This window comes from Balaenoptera acutorostrata, chromosome 20 (assembly GCF_949987535.1).
Source record: "Balaenoptera acutorostrata chromosome 20, mBalAcu1.1, whole genome shotgun sequence".
NCBI classification, from domain to species: Eukaryota; Metazoa; Chordata; class Mammalia; order Artiodactyla; family Balaenopteridae; genus Balaenoptera; species Balaenoptera acutorostrata.
Genome location: NC_080083.1, coordinates 4770422 through 4789469, shown reverse-complemented (window position 1 = coordinate 4789469; position 19048 = coordinate 4770422). Strand labels below are relative to the sequence as shown.

The following is a 19048-nucleotide window of genomic DNA, read 5'->3' as shown; positions in this document are numbered from 1 at the left end:
CCTCTTTGTAACTGCTATGCCCTCAGCTAGTTGCTGGGCAGTGGGCGGAGAAGGAAATTGTTGGTTTGATCCTCATTCCCCTGGGACATAGGAGAGTGGGATGTCTCAGCATCTGGGGACAGAACATGGGGACCAGGAAGGTTCTGGGTTTGCAGGAAAGAAGGCAGCACGTCACTGCGGGGAGAGCACTGCCCTGCCCTTCCTGGGTGTCCCAGCGTTAGATGACAGGGAGAAGCAGAGCCCTGGGTGGGAAGTAAAATCCTGGCTCACCTCTGTCCCTGCTGGGGCAGAACCGAGGTGTGACGTGGCGCAAGTCACTTCCTGTCCCTGAGCCTCTGTTTCCACACCTGTAAAGTGTGGACATTGGATATGATTCCCCAGTAAAGATCAGAATCCAGTGGTCTTGCTTTCCTCCTTAGTAGGAAGAATTAGAGACACTGAGAAACTGAAGGAACGTTTCTTTTTGAAAACACTTGCTTTCAAGTCAATCGAGGTATAATTTTCGTACAGAAATGCATCCACTTTATCCACTTTGAGCAAAGTTTGAGGAGTTTTCACAAAGGTCCACCCCTGAGGCTGCACTGCAGTCAGAATATGGAACATTTCCGGGGCTTCCCTGGTGGTGCAGTGGTTAAGAATCCGCCTGCCAACGCAGGGGACATGGGTTCGAGCCCTGGTCCGGGAAGACCCACATGCCGCGGAGCAACTAAGCCCATGCGCCACAACTACTGAGCCCATGTGCCACAACTACTGAAGCCCACACACCCAGAGCCCACGCTCCATAGCAAGAGAAGCCACTGCAATGAGAAGCCCGCGCACCGCAACAAAGAGTAGCCCGCATTCGCCGCAACTAGAGAAAGCCCGCGTGCAGCAACGAAGACCCAACGCAGCCAAAAATTAAAAAAAAAAAAAAAGAATATGGAACATTTCCGCACAAAATAATTACAGTGGGGAGAGGGAAGGGGGAGGGGCAATATAGGGGGTAGGGGATCAAGAGGTACAAAACATTATGTGTAAAATAAGCTACAAGGTTATGTTGTACAACATGGGGAATGTAGCCAATATTTTATAATAACTATAAATGGAGTATAACCTTTAAAAATTGTGAATCCCTATATTGTACACCTGTAACTTATCTAACATTGTACATCAACTTTACTTCAATAAAAATAAACAGCTTTTTAAAAAAGGAATATAGCACGTTTCCATCTCCCCTGATGGCCCTTGGGGCCCCTTCACGGGCACACCTCCTCTTGGCCCCAGGCAGCCTATGGCACGTGTCTTAAGCCTCATTTCTCCGTTTGCTCCCTGTGTCAGCTTCCTGCAGCTGCTGTGACAAACTGCCACAACCTTAGTGCCTTAAAGCAACACACGTTTATTCTCTTACAGTTCTGGAGGTCAGAAGTCTAAAGTGGCTGAGGGGCTTCCCTGGTGGCACAGTGGTTAAGCATCCGCCTGCCAACGCAGGGGACACGGGTTCGAGCCCTGGTCCAGGAAGATCCCGCATGCCACGGAGCAACTAAGCCCGTGCACCACAACTACTGAACCTGCGCTCTAGAGCCCGCGAGCCACAACTACTGAGCCCGCGCGCGTAGAGTCTGTGCTCCACAACAAGAGAAGCCACCGCAGTGAGAAGCCCACACACCGCAACAAAGAGTAGCCCCCACTCACCACAACTAGAGGAAGTCTGCGTGCAGCACCGAAGACCCAACACAGCCAAAAATAAAAAAATAAAGTGGGTTGGCTGAGCTGCGTTCCTTCTGCCGGCTCTAGGGGGCACGGGTTTCCTTGCCTCCGCTGGCTTCTAGATGCTGCCTGCAGCCTTGGCTCTTGTGCTTGCCTCCCTCTGACCTCTAATTCCATCCTCCCGTCTCCTTCTCTGACCCACTCTCCCTCTTATTAGGAGCCCGGTGATTTATGGATAATCCAGGCTAATCTCCCCGTCTCTAGGTCTTCAACTTAATTGCATCTGCAAAGTCCCTTTGCCACATGAAGTGACATATTTACAGGTTCTGGACATCTTTGGGGGACATTATCGAGCCACCACACTCACACGCACAGTAAGGACTTCCAGGCCTACAGCCGAGCTTTCCAGAGCAGGCCCTCCATCAGGGGCCCCTGCTCACCTGCCCAGCACATCTGCTTTTCCACTTCTACTCCACATGCCAAAGAGGCTCCAATAAAACTAATTCTAGCAAACATTAATTCTGCATTTACTATGTGCCAGGCACTTTCCTAAGCCCTTCATAGACCCTAACTCGCTTAATGCTCACGGCGAGCACAGGAGGGGAGTGCCATTTTTATTCCTGTTTTACCGCTGAGGAAACTGAGACACGAGAAGTATAAGGAGCTGTCCCAGGTCGCCCAGCTGGATGGAAGAGCAGGGGTTAACTCTGGGAAGTGAAGGAAGCTATGGTACATCCTCCACTGCCTCTCCAGAGCCCACCTCCAGATTTGCTGAGCCCCGCCCTTGGGACCAGACAGTTTCCTCTGTGCTTGTGCAGGGGATCAGAACATGCCACCCCACTTTTTTTTTTCATTGTAAGTGACAAAAAAACAACTTAAAGAATTAATCAGAAAAGAACAAGTACTAGCTCAACTGACTGAAAAGTCCAGTGGTAGATTTGGAAAGAGATCTTCAGGTTCTGCTGGATCCAGATGCTCTCAAGGTGTCACCAGGAACCTGTCCCTGCTCTCTACCTCTGAGCTGCCTGCTTCTCTTTACTGGCTTCATTCTCAGATGGGCTCTATCCAGGGGAGAGCAGATGGGCATCCACAGCTCCAGGCTGATGGTCTTACCATCTTAGCAACTCCAGCAGAAAAAAACTGCCAGGGGTTACGGATGCTTCACTCTCCTTTGCCAAGACTGCTTGACGGGCTTCCCTGGTGGCGCAGTGCTTGAGAGTCTGCCTGCCAATGCAGGGCACACGGGTTCAAGCCCTGGTCTGGGAGGATCCCACATGCCACGGAGCAACTGGGCCCGTGAGCCACAACTACTGAGCCTGCGCATCTGGAGCCTGTGCTCCACAATGAGAGGCCATGACAGTGAGAGGCCCGCGCACTGCGATGAAGAGTGGCCCCCGCTCGCCGCAACTAGAGAAAGCCCTCGCACAGAAACAAAGACCCAACACAGCCAAAAAAAAAAAAGACTGCTTGACTTGCCCACATACAGAGTGAAGGGAAAGGGTTGGTCCATCTGAACCTTAAAGACTGATGGTGGCAAAGGAATAATGGTCCTCCAAAGGAAAACTGGGATGATGTTACCATAGCAAGAGGAAACTGTCTCTGGGCATCCAAAAATGACAGATGGTTTTTCATATGCTCTCCTTGGAGCTGGTCATTCTGGAGGCCTGCTTTCCTCCTTCTGGATTGGCCTCTGATAGATCTCTTTTGCCAGCGGGCTTTGCTCTATCTCCCTGCTCAGAGGTGATGTTTCTCTTCTTCATTCTCTTTTTTTTTTTTTTTTTTTTTTACATTTTTTTTTTTTTTTTTTTTTTTTATTTTTGGCTGTGCTGGGTCTTCGGTTCGTGCAAGGGCTTTCTCTAGTTGCGGCAAGTGGGGGCCACTGTTCATCGCGGTGCGGGGACCGCTCTTCATCGCGGTGCGCGGGCCTTTCACTATCGCGGCCCCTCCCGTTGCGGGGCACAGGCTCCAGACGCGCAGGCTCAGCAGCTGTGGCTCACGGGCCCAGCCGCTCCGTGGCATGTGGGATCTTCCCAGACCAGGGCTCGAACCCGTGTCTCCTGCATTAGCAGGCAGATTCTCAACCACTGCGCCACCAGGGAAGCCCTTCATTCTCTTTTGAATTCTGCGTACTTATAGCAGGGGAGTCACATGGGCTGAATTTGGTGCAGCCTTGCCAAAATGTGTCCTGCAACTCATAAGTGTTCCGGGTCAGCTCACCAGGAAGCTACACTCAGATTTGGAGCCAAACCTCAATAGGAACACAGAGTTAACCTGAACATAGATCTGTGTTAGATCCTGGGGTGCAGTGTGCAGATGCCCTCCGCAAGGCCTATGCACCCATCTCCTAGCTCCTGGGAATATTGTTCATGGGGGTGATGGTCGTGGCTATGTCCTTCACTGGGCATTGCCCACATCTGTGCTATAGGGACCTGTTTCAGCCGAGATTACGCGCCCTCCTAAGGTTCAGCCCAAGGTCAATGAAATGAGGTCAGCCACCTAAATGCAGAGCTCCCCACTAGACCAGCCGAGGCCTCAGCTGCACCCACACTGCATCCTGCACGTTCCCGCCTCATCCACTTCCTGACAGGCGTCCCTCCCGAGAGCTCTTCCTAAGAAGCCTTCTGCACACAAATCTCATCTCAAAGTCTGTTTCCAGAGAACCCAATCTAAGACATCTGGTTTTCTCTCCTTATGGTCAACGGACTTGCTGTCCCCAAAGAAATGAGGATCCCTTTTTAAAGGCTTTAATATTGAGGAACAGGTTCTTTGTGGCCCTGGTCCAATCTCAGCCTTGCATAGGTCCTTGGCATTTGGGGTTTGGGGGCATCTTCCTGGGTCAATTTCACCTGTATGAAAATACCAATGCAGATGTACAGCTAAAGTGACTGATTTTCTTTTCTTTTCTTTTTTTAAAATAATTAATTAATTAATTTTTAAAATAAAATTATTTATTTTATTTTTATTTATTTTTGGCTGCGTTGGGTCTTTGTTGCTGTGCGTGGGCTTTCTCTAGTTGTGGCAAGCAGTGGCTACTCTTCGTTGCGGTGCGCGGGCTTCTCATTGCAGTGGCTTCTCTTGTTGTGGAGCACGGGCTCTAGGCATGCGGGTTTCAGTAGTTGTGGCATGCGGGCTTCAGCAGTTGTGGCTCGTGGGCTCTAGAGAGCAGGCTCAGTAGTTGTGGCTCATGGGCTTAGTTGCTCTGCAGCATGTGGAATCTTTCCAGACCAGGGCTCGAACCCACGTGCCCTGCGTTGGCAGGCAGATTCTTAACCAATGCACCACCAGGGAAGCCCTAATTTTATTTATTTTTGGCTGTGTTGGGTCTTCGTTGTAGTGCGTGAGCTTCTTGCGGTGGCTTCTCTTGTTGCGGAACATGGGATCCAGGCACACAGGCTTCAGTAGTTGTGGCGCACAGGCTCAGTAGTTGTGGCTCAAGGGCTTAGTTGCTCTGCGGCATGTGGGATCTTCCCGGACCAGGGCTCGAACCCGTGTCCCCTGCAGTGGCAGGTGGATGCTTAACCACTGCGCCACCAGGGAAGTCCCTAAAGTGACTGATTTTCTATTAGCTTGGCCAATATTTGGCTGAATTTTCAGGTGATTCATGAAGAATAGGTACTCAGCGTTGGAATTAGGTAATCAGGTTAAGAAATAGGGCGAGAAGAGAAAAGCAGATTTGTTGTGCCAGCTGAGAGCTCTTGTGTAGTGACAGAGATTCTCTTCTTGACCAAACTCTCTGCTCAGGCTCCTCTGAGGTCTTTATCAGTGAGGCCTTGACTTTTGGACTTCTGGGTTCATCTCTGCATTGTCCAGTTTTAGCAAGAATCCCGCTTAGTCAGTTTAGCCAGAATCCTCCATGCTCCATATCTGAGCAGGCTTCACGCCCAAGTTCCTCAACCTCCAGCATCCCCCAGGGGATGTCTGATCACCCTGGCCTTCCTTCAGAGAGAATCCTGTTAGGTCAGTTTACCGGAATCCCTGCTACTGCTGATACTTCTGCTTAGTAATTTTCCATCCACTGACCTCTCCCCCACTCCCACCCTGCGACCCCAGCTCCTCGGCTAAAAATTCCCACTTTTCCTTGCTGTGTTCAGAGCTGAGTCCAGTCTCTCTCCTCCACTGCAAAACCCCGTTGCGGTGGTCCCAATGCCTATCACGACCGTTCCCCTTGAATCAATTCCTCCTCACCATTTTTAACAAGTGTCATGAATATTTTTTTCTTTGACACTGTTGGAGGTCTGCTCATCATTCAAGACCTAATTTGAGGTTATTTCTTCTAAGAAGCCTTTCCTGCCTGTTAATGTCACTTCTTGTCTGGGCTTTCATTGTGTGTTTTACATGTTTTAGTAGAACCCCCTAAGCATGGACGCAAATCATTATAAATACTCTCTAATGTTTCTTCTAGTAAAGTGTTTTTCAAGCTTTAGAAAAAAAATCACAGAATACAGGATTCATTATAGGAATCAGACCCTACACATTGTAGAAGGAACAGGGGGAGTGAAGGTCCAGAAAGGGAAATTGAAGGATCAGAGAAACATCAACCGTCAGCCCTCCTGAAACGCTGGCACTGTTTATGGGTCAGAATTCACAAGGCAACCTGGGAGGCAGGCATGTCTCAATGCTAGAATTTTTAAACTTTTTCACCACAATCCATATTAAGAAATACCTTTTATATCAAGATCCAGTAGAAGGACAGGCACATACACATATACGAGTGACTGAGAACAAAACTTCCACAGGAAACACTAATCCCTACTGTGTGCAACTATGATATAATAAGAAATACATTCGGTCTTTTCCCCTGGTTCCGGAAACAGAGCTCCTAAAATTTCCTGAGTGACAGGAGTGTCTTTTGTTATTTATAAGGAGCCCCTTTCAACCATACCTGAGTTTATATCGATGAGGTGACTCTTGGCAGGACCCTACATAGCTTCAGGATGGAGGCTGGTCACCAGAGGACCCAACCATTTGATGAAGGTTAGAACTTTCAGCCCCACCCTCTGGCCTCCAGAGAGGGGAGAGGGGGCAGGGGGGTTATGAACTGAGTCAATCATCGATGGCCAATGGTTTAATCAAATGTGCCTACATAATGGGATAAAAACCCTCAGAACTACTAGTTTTGAGGAACTTCGTGGTTGGTGAACATACCCAGGTACTGGGATGGTGGTGCACACCAACGCCATGGGGATGGAGGCTCCTGCACAGGACCCTCCAGACCTCTTCATCTGACTATTCATTTCTATCCTTCATAATAAACTGCAATGGTAAGCTTCACACTTTTCCAGGTTCTGTGAATCATTCGAACAATTTATCGAACCCTAGGGGTGTCATGGGAGCTCCCAAATTTGTAGTTGGTCGTTTAAAGTGCAGGCGCCTGAAGACCCCATTTGTGGTTGGCATCAGAGGTGGCGGCAGTCCGTGAGCTGAACCCTTAACCTGTGGGGTTTGCACTAACTCCGGGTACTTAGTGTCAGAATTGAATTGAATTGTTGGGCACCAGTTGGTAGACAGAGTCAGATAATTGGTTGCTGGTGCTGTAAAAAGGACAAACAGCAACATAAAGTAATAGTTTCTATTCTATTCATTTTTGTTCTATTCACTTTTTTTCTATTCTATTCATTTTTTGTTCTATTATATTTATTTTTAAGGGCTATTTGTAACCAACTAAATCGATTTTATACCTCTCTACCTGATCACAACCCATAGGTTAAAAAACAGTCTGTAATACGCTGGAAGCTTCTTCAGAGCAGGAACATTGAGATCCCTTGGCATCCCTTATGCCTCATGCAGTATCCAGTACAGAGATGGCACTACCGTAAGTTCATGGAGTACGTGAGCGAGAGAATGAATGAATGAATGAATGAACGAAGTTGTCTGATTTGGGGTATGGTCCTCGCTGGCTCAGGTTTCAGTTGAATGAATCTACCCAGGGACATTCAGACTTAATTAGCATAAATTTGTTCCTCACAATAGGCAAGGCTCACCTATTGGAATGTTAACTTATTAGTTCATCGTGGGAACCATTTGGGGTGAGGTACCTGGGATCAGTCAGTGGGGGTAGTTTGCTTGCCAAGTACAGAATGAATCAAAGGGCACTGGTTGTTTCTAGGAGTTATTTCCTTCAAGGTGGGATACCTAGATGAATTGACCGTCTCAATTTTGAGATGTTTCTCCATCTGCCAGGGGCACGGTTAGGGCGGCCCCTCGCATCAGTTCTGAGAGTTTCACAATAACAGCTGTCCTGTGTTCCTGACAGTTTATTGTTCTTGAACAGCTGTGAAGACCTCCTAGGTCTCCATCCTAGGTGGAGGTTTAGGGCATACCCCAGGCTCATCTGCAACGCATTGCCAAGAGCCGGTTTACTCCCCTGCAGGTGGCAAATTGCTTCAATTTCATGTTGCTTCGTATTAGCTTCAGTTTGGAAAGGTGACATTTCCTGACCTCGTTCTAAAATCCTGGGGCTGAACCCTGTCTGAAGCCCGTTGACCCTTCTGCACTGCATATACACAATAAAGAGCGGCTAAGGGATTCAACTGATATTATCAAAGTTTTGATTTGTGGTTGACCCAGTTTGACCTTCAATGTCCTGGTCCCAAAGGCTGTTGGGATGATCAACGGAGTCGTCTATATCCACGGTTCGTGAAGACCGCATTCCCCACTAGGTCTGAAACTCCAGCCAATTCCAGCTTCACACGATACTCAGTACAGATTTCCTGAAACAGATGACGAATGCATGAAACACACCCCTATTGGTTTTCCATGTGGAGCCTGCAAAAAAGACTTCCCTCCCCCTTGCAGAGACTCTTTCACCCACCTGGTTTAAATTTGTGTGAAGTGTTGCCTGCCTAGAAAAGGGTTAATGACAACTGAGAGGGAGAGTTCTGTTTACTTGGCTGGGCTTTGCAGGAGTCCAGTTTCTCCCAGAAGTTGAGTCTAATCAAAACCAACCCAGGGGGCTGAGGAGGACTTCCTGTTCACCCCTACAGGACTCTATAAGAGCAGGACGAATGTGGCACCGAGATCTGGAAATTTCGGCAATGGTGGCGGCAGCAATAACGGTGCTGCTGGGAAGATCGTCTGCAGAGAGCGTGGCCTGAGTAGCAACAACTAGCACTTTAATAACATAATGAAAATCACATTTCTGTAATTGTATAATACACAGGCCCAGGACTGTGTCATCACTTGTCTAAATAGGATACAAATTGGACGCAGAAGCTTGGGCCCTTTGGCAAATGCTGACCCAGGGGTTATTTTCATAGAGACTTTATATCTGACGGGACTTCAGTCTTAGGAAGCTGGACTTCTTTTTCCGACGGCCAATTCCAAAAATGAACACCTTCGAGTTGTCCTTTCTGGTCCTCCTGAAGGTTTCCAAGAATGTGACATCCTCCCAAACAAAGAGGAACACTTGGATGTGTTGCTGGCTGGGATACTTTCAGTAATTACTTCCTTAAGGGTTGACATTAGAAAGGAATTCACATGAGGCCGAAAGGAACCATTTTTCAGAAGGGCTGCTCTCCGGGGACGTTTCAGCTGGAAAGATGGCCAAGCTTGAATTAAACAGACTTGTATAAATCTCACTGTTATGGTATTAAGAAAATGAGCCGGACTGTTTGATCTCTTTATGTTTTATGTGAATGCCGTTAGGATAATACAATATCTTCTTTGGCTGAAAGAGCCATTATTATCCTGTAAGAGGGATAATTAAATGGGGGTAGTGTATTAAGATGCAATTTAGGATAGAGTGACACCATGTGTGACTGAAAATGTTTGCCGCCTTCTTTATAAGAAGGCTATTTTACATCCCACATTTGCTAATCCTCCTGGAGCCCAAAGGGGGTTGTCAATACTTTACCATTTGAAACTGCGTTGAAATTTTCCAGATTTTACCTAGTTTAACCTTCCAAGCAGCCCTGTTAGGTTAAGTGAGACGGTTATTGTTTCTTTCCATTTGTCGAGTGGTTAGCAGCACACTCGGTGCCCACTAGTGATGGGGCAAAGTTGACATTCATGTCGTCAACTTCTGATTCCAAGGCCAGTCACGTTTCCACCCCACTATGTCAGATGTCACGTTGCATAATTCCCTTCTGCTCTCAGTATAATCGAGAAATGCCCCGAAGTGGCATCCATAACCCTGAAGTTTAACATGATCACGGGCAGCTACTGCACAAATAAAATCCATTTGCATTAAACCATCACTGAGATGAGAGACACACGTTTAACTTTTGCCCCCGGTATCCCAGGGGATGATGTAGAATAGCACTGCACCTCTGATCTGGTTTCAATATTTTCCTATGATCCGCTACAACTGTGTCATTCATTCAACTGTGTCATTCGGTTTGCAGACCAGCAACCTCATCATCACCTGAGAGCTTACGCAAAAAGCAGAAGCTCAGGCCTCATCCCAGACCCACTGAATCAGAATCTGTGTTTTCACAAGAGCCCCAAGTGATCCAGCGCATGTCAGGGTTTGGAGGTGCTGCGTCCGGAGCTCATGCCTTTGCTCAGCCCTGCCCATTTTACGTTGTGGGCTCTGCAGGAGGTGAGGAGGAGAGACCAGGCAGAATATATCCACCTAACTGCTCATTTTCATAAGGATTGAAGGAGAAGTTAGACTGGAGATGGATGACAGCTGTGGAAGGAAGAAGCTGGGAAAGAGTTCGGAAACAGAGGAACTTGCCAGTAGCTGCCTTCAGACATCTGGTTTGAGGTCTCAAGGAAACAGACAGTGATACTGATATTTTGAAATGACAGGCACTCCAAGAGCCTCTTGCTCATGGGCACTTCGGGAAACAGTGTTTGAGAAACCCCGGTTTGCTCCTGAAGCGGGGCACGGTCAGGCTGACCATTCCTGCGGTGACCTGACGGCTGTGGGCTGGAGCAAAGCCCAGACTCCTCATTTCTTCCAGTCACGTCCGAGCTCCTCCCCTCTCAGCTCTGCGGTCCCAGAGGCAGGTGTGAGCCTCAGGGCTCCCCAGGTCCAGCATCAGGAAGCCCCCAAGGCTGTGCTGACTTGGCTCTATCTGGTTAGCTCAGAACGTATGCAACCCAAGCCCCTATTCCTTCTCATGTGGGTCTGAACACCCCGCCCCGCTTCCCAGCCTACATCTCTGCTTTTTGCAGGAGCTGCCAGATGTCAAATTGCTCCTTTTTCTGTGGCTTCAGGATCCAGGCGAATGTCCACGAAGGGGCGGATTGTAACCACTGAGACGCAGCGTGAACGCAGGGCCCTGGGTTCGGTTGTGAGCAAGTACGCCGAGCGATTTGCAATGACTCTCCTGGGAGCTGGCTGTCAAATTTTTGGTGTGTTCAGGAAATGTCTGCCACATTTTACATCAACATATTCAAACTGCAAATACGTGAAGTGTTGAATGGTAACAATGAATGAGTGAAATGAATGGATCACAGTGCCAACGGTGAACAGTCTTGGGTAATAGAAGCAACCCGTTTCTTAATTAAAAAAAAAAATAATTTCCTTGCTGTGGTGCCACTGTTCGTAGTGCTTGGCGGCAGGGACGATAAATCCCACCCTGATGTCATGTGAAGCCACACAACTCGGAAGGCTTTATATGCAGATTACGGTGGAAAGAACTGGGGGCCTTCTGGCTTTCTGCCATCACTCATATTTCAAGGTCCAGACGGTGGAAGTCAATCAAAATATACTTAAATAGGCCTGTAATTGCTCCCGGACTCAGTATCCCGGGGTTTGTTACTCAAGGGCTCAAAGCATCTATGTTACTATCACTATGACTTCCAGATGCATTTGATCCTTCTCAAATTGACTTCCTCGCCGAGGCCTCCACCCCAGCTGGGATCAGCATCTCTTATCCCTTCTGCTACGTCTTGCCCAGCTAGCAAAGTCCAGCGCGGACCAGCAGCGAGGGCCCTCTTTCCTTCGCCTGACGGCTCACTTGCATTCATTCTCCCTGTGAATCCTCCCAGCCCAGGAGCTCAGCTCAAGATCACACAGCTCTGGCGGGCGGGCGGATCAGGCTGTGTGCTCCCAGGGCCGGCTTTGGTCGCCACACCAATGGTTCTCAAAGTGGTGCCCCCGGAGCTGCGGCAGCATCACCTGGGATCTTGTTAGAAACAGAAGTGCTCAGGCCCCACCCCAGACCTTCTGAAACAGACACTTTCGGGGTGAGCCCAGCATACAAATCAAAACCAACACACAGGAGGGCCCTGTGTTTTAACACCCCCCCCCCTGAGGACTCAGATGCAGGCTCAATTTAGAGAATCGCTCTTCTCTACCAAGCTCAGTGTCCTGCAGTGTGTGTTATTCCAGCCACTAGACTGTAAACTCCCCGAAGGCAGGACTTCTGCCTTCTTCGTCTCTGAGCGAGGCACTGTACAAAATCTAATAGTAATGAAACGGAGCAGGACGCTACGGTCCTTCCTCCTACAGCCTCGCCTGCCTTTTGTCTGTGGAAAAACGTTAGCCAAAGAATAAATTGAATCAGAGAAGTGAGAAAATGCAGAAGCAAAGGAAAACAGTCCAACAGGACTAAATAATAATAGTTTAGTCCATAAGCAAAGTCAAGGACCTTTAGTTCCTCCTCAAGGGCTATAGATAATATTCTGAGCCATGCCCTGGGAGCTGCCTTATAGACACTGAAACCCCCGCCAGGTGGAAGAAGTTAACTACATGACGACCAGGCTGTAGCCATGACATGAGCTGCCACAATTCCGAGAACTGCCCTCAAGGAAATGGGAACAAACCGACCCTGTAACTGAAGATTAACGGTATAATCAAGATGATGCTGGTCAGACCACCGCAGGACTGATTTCAAGATGACGGTCAGAGCTGCCTGTGCTGTTTCTGCACGCAGCCCCCTCCGTCTGTCTATGAAAGCTCTTGCTCTACTGGTTGTTGGGTGGGGGGGGGAGTCGGCCTTTGGACAGGAGTCCACCCTCCCTTCCCCCCCAAACCCCCATTGCCAGCCTCCAAGATAAAGCAAACTTTCCACCAACCTTGCCTCTTCATTGGTTTTAGAGCAGCGAGCAGCCTGACCCCACTTTCAGTAACAGTAACAGCAAACCTTACTGAGTTCTTACTGTATGCCAGAGGGGCATCTCTCTCATTCAACCCTCAGAAGGACCCTTGGAGGCAGGTACTATTCTTACCTGCCTTTTACAGGTGAGGACACAGGAGCAGGGAGAGGAAGCCGCTTGCTCAGAATCCAAGGTACCACCTGGGGAAGCTGGGATGTGAACCCTGGGGTTGACCAAGCTCTTCCTCCCCAGGTCCCTCTGCTCGGCGGTTGCTTAGTGAATCAGCTCTAACCACCTGGACCCTCCCATGCACCATGTGGAGGAAAAAGCTAAAATGTAAAAGAGTCGACACACCGAGCAGCTTAGCGGGATAGGGACGGCAGAAAGGAAGGCGTGCTTTTCATAGGGAAGCAAAGATGAATGATTAAGCCCCCTCATTTCATCCCTCACAGATCAGGTTATCTTGACCTCTGATGCAGGAATGGTGCCGAATCTACTCAGTACTGTTGGTTCTAAAGATACCTGAATGTCTTGAACTCCTGCCTCAGAAGGTGCAGACTTCTGGGGAGTCAGGGGAAGGGGGTGGTGGGGTGAAGGGAGAGAATGATATATGGGTGAATGCTCCGGTGCAAGCAGACCTCAGAGAGATTTTGGGGTCAGTTCCAGACCACTGCAAAAAATCGAATATCACAATAAAGCAAGGGACACGAATGTTTTGGTTTCCCAGCGCATATAAAAGTTATGTTTACTGTAGTCTATTAGATGTGCAATAATAGCATTATGTCTATAAAAAACAATGTACATGCCCTAATTTAAAAATGCTTTATTGCTAAAAAATGCTAACCCTCATTGACAGCGCAGGGTTGCCACAAACGTTCAATTTATGAAAAAACGAAGTATCTGTGAAGGGCAATAAAACAAGGTCTGCCTCTAGAGATGCTTGAATTCAAAACACCTGGTCCAGGTCATGACTGTGCTGCTTAGAATCTGTGTAACACATAGGCCATGAGTCACTTTCCCTCTCTGGGCCTCAGTTCCTTCATCTGTAAAATGGGGATAATGAAAATAGCTGTTTGACTTGTGTGTGGTGTGGACGAGCTGGTGGCTGTGAGAGATGCGTGCTCTTTGCTGTGACCAGGACATGGTGCAATGCAGGCAGGGTGTTGAGGGGATGCCCACCCAGGCTTGATTTCCAAAGTGAGATTCTTCCCTACATGCGCTCCCTTCCCCAGAACATATGCGTGTGATTTCTCAGCACTCAATCAACGCAGCACCCAGGCCTGATCCTCTGAGCCTGGAAACGAGTTCACGGCCCTTTTGAAACAGGAAATTTCTAAAGAGAAAGGGCCGGACCAACCGAGGAGGAGCAGAGGGTCCCCTAAGGATGCGATGCTGTTTTGCATCCCAACCCTCAAAACAATGGCCTTTCTCAGCCTGGATTTACAGAAACCCATTTAGATATCGGGGTTTCCCCACTGAAGAGCCTCTTTCCTCTCCCTCTCACCCATCCCTCTTCAGGCACCAAAGCCCCTTCTAAAATGTCTTCACCTTTCACGGGACACCAGCTCACAAATCCCCCATTCCAAATAAATGAGAAGGAAACCCCTTTCCGCCAGGTTTCAGTTGTGCCCCGAGCCACCCGAAGCCAGGATAAAATTTCGAGTCGGGGTGCACATGTGTGTAATTGCTTCCTGAGAGGAAGACCGCGAGAGCCTGTTGAGGTGTTAATGATGAAAGCCACAGGATCTGTTACTGTAGCGAAGTCCCATCTGGATCGACTACATTAAATCGCTTTTTATGTGGATGTGGCCCTTAACAGAATCCCTTCCCCTTTGGTAGGGAGCTTCCCACAAGGGGAAAACAAAGCAAATAAAGCACACCCCACTCACTTCGCTCTACGGAGTAACACTGCCCTGGTTGACCCGCAGATCTTGTGATCAAATCTAGGCAGGGGTTTCCTTGTAGGGAAAGAACTTGGAGACTGTTGGTGGATGCATTGCTCTAAGCATCACAATTGGGCGCCTGATGAGGAATCACAGTATCTGGTGTTTAGTCTGAAATCCGAGGTTCAGAGGAGACTGAGTAACTTGAACAAAATTCTGGAAGATCTATGACGAGTAGGTTTTTCACCTGTAAAACAGGCTTGATAATACCTGCCCTTTCACCTCATTTTAACCTTACAAAAACTAAGGTGATGTCTTAGGTCCATAGAACAATAGCATGAAAAGGAACCATAGTTTGAGGTTGGGTCCTACTTCCTTCTTTTATTAACAGGGAGACAGAAGCTCAAAGAAGCAAAGCATTCTGTCCAAGGACACATATTGCTCAGGGGTTGAATGATCCAGAAACCCGGTCTTCCAATTTTGAGGGAGATTGGTTGTTGGCTCTCATTTTGGCTAAAGTAGAACTTTGCTCATTCCCAACCCCTCCCTTTGCAAGTGACTTTAGTCTCATTTACCCAGGCAGCAAAGTGACTTGGCAGACTGTGGCTGGGGCCATGGGATTCTCCACTGACTACATTCGCCGCACCTGTTCTAGTTGCCCACGTGCCCAGCTAACAAGTCATCCTACTGCCTACAGCCATGGCCTCGGGGACCCTAGCCAGCCAGGGAAAGCATCCTTGGCCCCTTCTGCCAGGAAACCAGTGCCTGGAATGCAATACAAGTAAAAGCTGAACTAGCTAAATCAAAGTAAAGTTCTAAACTTCCCCAACCATGATGTTTTATTTAATCTTTCCTGTATGAAGATAGGACAATTAGCTCCATAAAAATGGAAATAGAGCTTTCCTGTTTGGGTGTCTGTGATACCACCAGAGAAGTGACAGTTTTGATGATGTAGCTCCCCCCCCCAACAAAAAAAGTAATATTCCTGGTCCAGATTTGGAATTCGTTTCAGCCAACTGACTGCCCAAATAAATACAAGAGTTTCCTTTATCTCATTAAAAGGCAAAAAGAGATTTCTAGAATGTTTGCTGGGTGGAGCAAATGGGAGATGTTAATGTTTTCTAAATGCTCTCAAGAAAGACCCAATGTTCGTGGCCATTCACCTATATTTGGAGGAGGGATCTGGTTGTGGAGCCTTGCAGTGAACATGATTGGATATGTTTCATTAAGACGGCACCTCCGGGACTTCCCTGGTGGCACAGTGGTTAAGAATCCACCTGCCGGGCTTCCCTGGTGGCGCAGTGGTTGAGAATCTGCCTGCTAATGCAGGGGACACGGGTTCGAGCCCTGGTCTGGGAAGATCCCACATGCCACGGAGCAGCTGGGCCCGTGAGCCACAATTGCTGAGCCTGCGCGTCTGGAGCCTGTGCCCCGCGACGGGAGGGGCCGCGATAGAGAAAGGCCCGCGCACCGCGATGAAGAGCGGTCCCCGCACCGCGATGAAGAGTGGCCCCCGCTTGCCGCAACTGGAGAAAGCCCTCGCACGAACCGAAGACCCAACACAGCCAAAAATAAATAAATAAATAAATAAATAAATAAGAAAATCCTTAAAAAAAAAAAAAAAAAAGAATCCACCTGCCAATGCAGGGGACACGGGTTCGAGCCCTGGTCTGGGAAGATTCCACATGCCGTGGAGCAACTAAGCCCATGTGCCACAACTACTGAGCCTGTGCTCCAGAGCCCACAAACCACAACTACTGAAGCTCATGTGCTACGACTACTGAAGCCCGTGTGCCTAGAGCCCATGCTCCGCAACGAGAAGCCACCGCAACGAGAAGCCCGTGCACCACAACGAAGAGTAGCCCCCGCTCACCACAACTAGAGAAAGCCCGCGTGCAGCAACGAAGACCCAACGCAGCCAAAAATAAAATTAATTAAAAAAAAAAAAAAAAAAAAGACTGCACCTCCGTCTTTGAATTAACTTCTCGTTCCTGTCTTTGGTGCAATTTAATTATTTTTTAATCATCACGGGGAGGCACTTGAAGGAGAAGCAGCTGGAATCATCCAACCTTAGTTTCATTATACAGATAGGTGTTATAAAAATTAACTTAATTGGCTTGTCACTGCTTGCATAAAATATGACTGCATTTGGAGAGCAGATATTGCTTTGCTGATCCAAGGTTAATTACAACATGGAGTGTGCAAGAGGTCAGGTTCCAAGGAGTGGGCAGCACCCTGATATCTGGCCAGCGCAACAGAGGATGTTCCTGCAGTGGGCCCGCCTGGAAACCAGCCGTGGCAGAGTTCCAAACCCATCCTTGGGGAATCTCAACATCATCAAATCCAGTGGCTGCAGCCCATCTCTGGCGTTCTCTTCTTATTCTGGGGCCCATGAACCTCCACAGGATAGAGGGGGAAATCAACAAGACACTTTAAGGGGAAGATGGTTCTATGGGATCCTTTGTGCTAAAACCAGGAAAGAATGCTCTGTGCGGGCTGCAGCTAACATTTACCAAATGCTTCCCACATGCCAGGTATCAAGCTAAGGGATTCCCATGAATGACTCACTTAATCCTTACCCAAATCCTATGAGGCAAATAGTATTATCCCTATTTTGGAGTTGAGGAAACTGAGGCCCAGAGAGATCAAATCACTTGTTCAAGGTCACACAGCTACTTAGTGGTCCAGCCAGGATCTGAATCCAGGTAGTTTGTTTCCAGAGGCTAATTCTCCGTCACTAACCCTCAAAAATTGCCTTTGAATGGAATATTACTATACCATGCTGCCTTGTCATCTTCATCATAAAAATAAGTACTGTTTCTTAGGGAAAAGAAAACTTTGTAAAACATAGAGTTTTACAGAGGCAGGATCCCTTGCAATGAGAAAGCTGACACCAAACCAGAATGTTTCAACCTAATTAAAACACTGAGGAGCTGGTATGGGTTTGGAAGAATCATTCCACTCACTCCTTGAAACGCGGGTGTGTTTCATGTGTGTAACTGGTTTTGTTTTGTAATTATGCAGCGGCCCATTAAAGGTCGATTTGCTTCTACAATCAGTCAAGCCTTCTAACAACTCATTTGGAGGAGTAAACGGACTTCTTGGAGAAATTTACAGCTTTGGAGACATTGAGATAAGCGCACACCACATCCCTTGAAAACGGCTCACCCAGTAAGGGCTGGGATGTCTGCAAAATAGTGGAAATCTCGAACTGAGCTGGTTACAAAATAGCACGAGACGTGGTTGGCGTCAACCCTGAAATGGTAACGGTGGCGACTGGAAGGTAATTTCGCTCTCGACAGATGTTACCTGCATTATGGACTGGGACGGGCTATGCTTGACTGGGAAGATTTGTCCACATTTCTGAGAAAATGATCTTAAAGTCATTTGCTCTGATTCCTCACGGACTCCTCCTGGGTTTGATTTCACATGATGGCATACTGACTTTCTCCACTGGAATGACTTAAACTCATTTTAAACTTAACTATTTGCTCAGCGCTGCTATTATTTTACTTGAGGCTGTTATTAATTTGCCCTAGAATGATGTGTGGTTTGGACTGGATCGCGCTGATGTGGTTTGTCATAGACGATGTGAAATGTAGGACAGAAGCTTGGAAAGAAGGAAAATGAGAATGTGAAAAAATAGTCAGTGAATGTTACTGTGGCTATGAGTAATGTGTCCTATGCTGCTACTACTTGGATCCATACTGTCCTTTTTTTTAGACTATGTGATCCAAAATGTGGGAAGTAACATAGAAATAGGGCAAGCCATTATAGGAGTCATTTGTGTGTATATATATATATATAGGAACAAACATAGAGTCCAGAAGAAAAAGGGATAAAGTGCAAAAGGATATACAACATGTTGCCCCTCGCTGCGGAAGCAGTGATGTCTGGGAAGAGGAGCACCACGGAAGCAGCATGACCCTGAGAATCAGACACTTGAGATTTCCGTATTGCTTTCCCCTTCCTTGAGTTGATGGGAGAGGGCAGATGGCAGGAAACATTACCCTGAATAATAACTATAAACAGTATAACCTTTAACAGTTGTGAACCACTATGTTGTACACCTGAAACTTAAATAATGTTGTACATCAACTATACCTCAATTAAAAAAAAATTTAAAAACCTATAAGAGGGACTTCCCTGGTGGCGCAGTGCTTAAAAATCAGCCTGCCAGTGCAGGGGACATGGGTTCGATCCCTGGTCAGGGAAGATCCCACATGCCGTGGAGCAACTAAGCCCGTGCGCCACAACTACTGAGCCTGCGCTCTAGAGCCCGCGAGCCACAACTACTGAGCCCATGTGCTGCAACTACTGAAGCCCGCGTGCCTAGAGCCCATGCTCAGCAACAAGAGAAGCCACCACAATGAGAAGCCCGCGCACCGCAACAAAGAGTAGCCCCCGCTCGCCACAACTAGAGAAAGCCCGCGCGCAGCAATGCAAGACCCAACGCAGCCAAAAATAAATAAATAAATGAATTAAAAAAA

At 47.9% G+C, this 19048-nt stretch overlaps 1 protein-coding gene across 1 annotated transcript in view; it reads left to right on the top strand.

Moving 5' to 3' along the window:
- ARHGAP44 (Rho GTPase activating protein 44) overlaps window positions 1-18234 on the top strand; it is a 209525-nt gene extending 191291 nt beyond the window's left edge. The window contains exons 21-22 of the transcript XR_009006260.1: window positions 7390-7498; window positions 17583-18234. The gene's annotated coding sequence lies outside the window, so the exon portion shown is untranslated. The remainder of the gene's footprint in view (window positions 1-7389; window positions 7499-17582) is intronic.
- The last annotated feature ends 814 nt before the right edge of the window (window positions 18235-19048 follow it).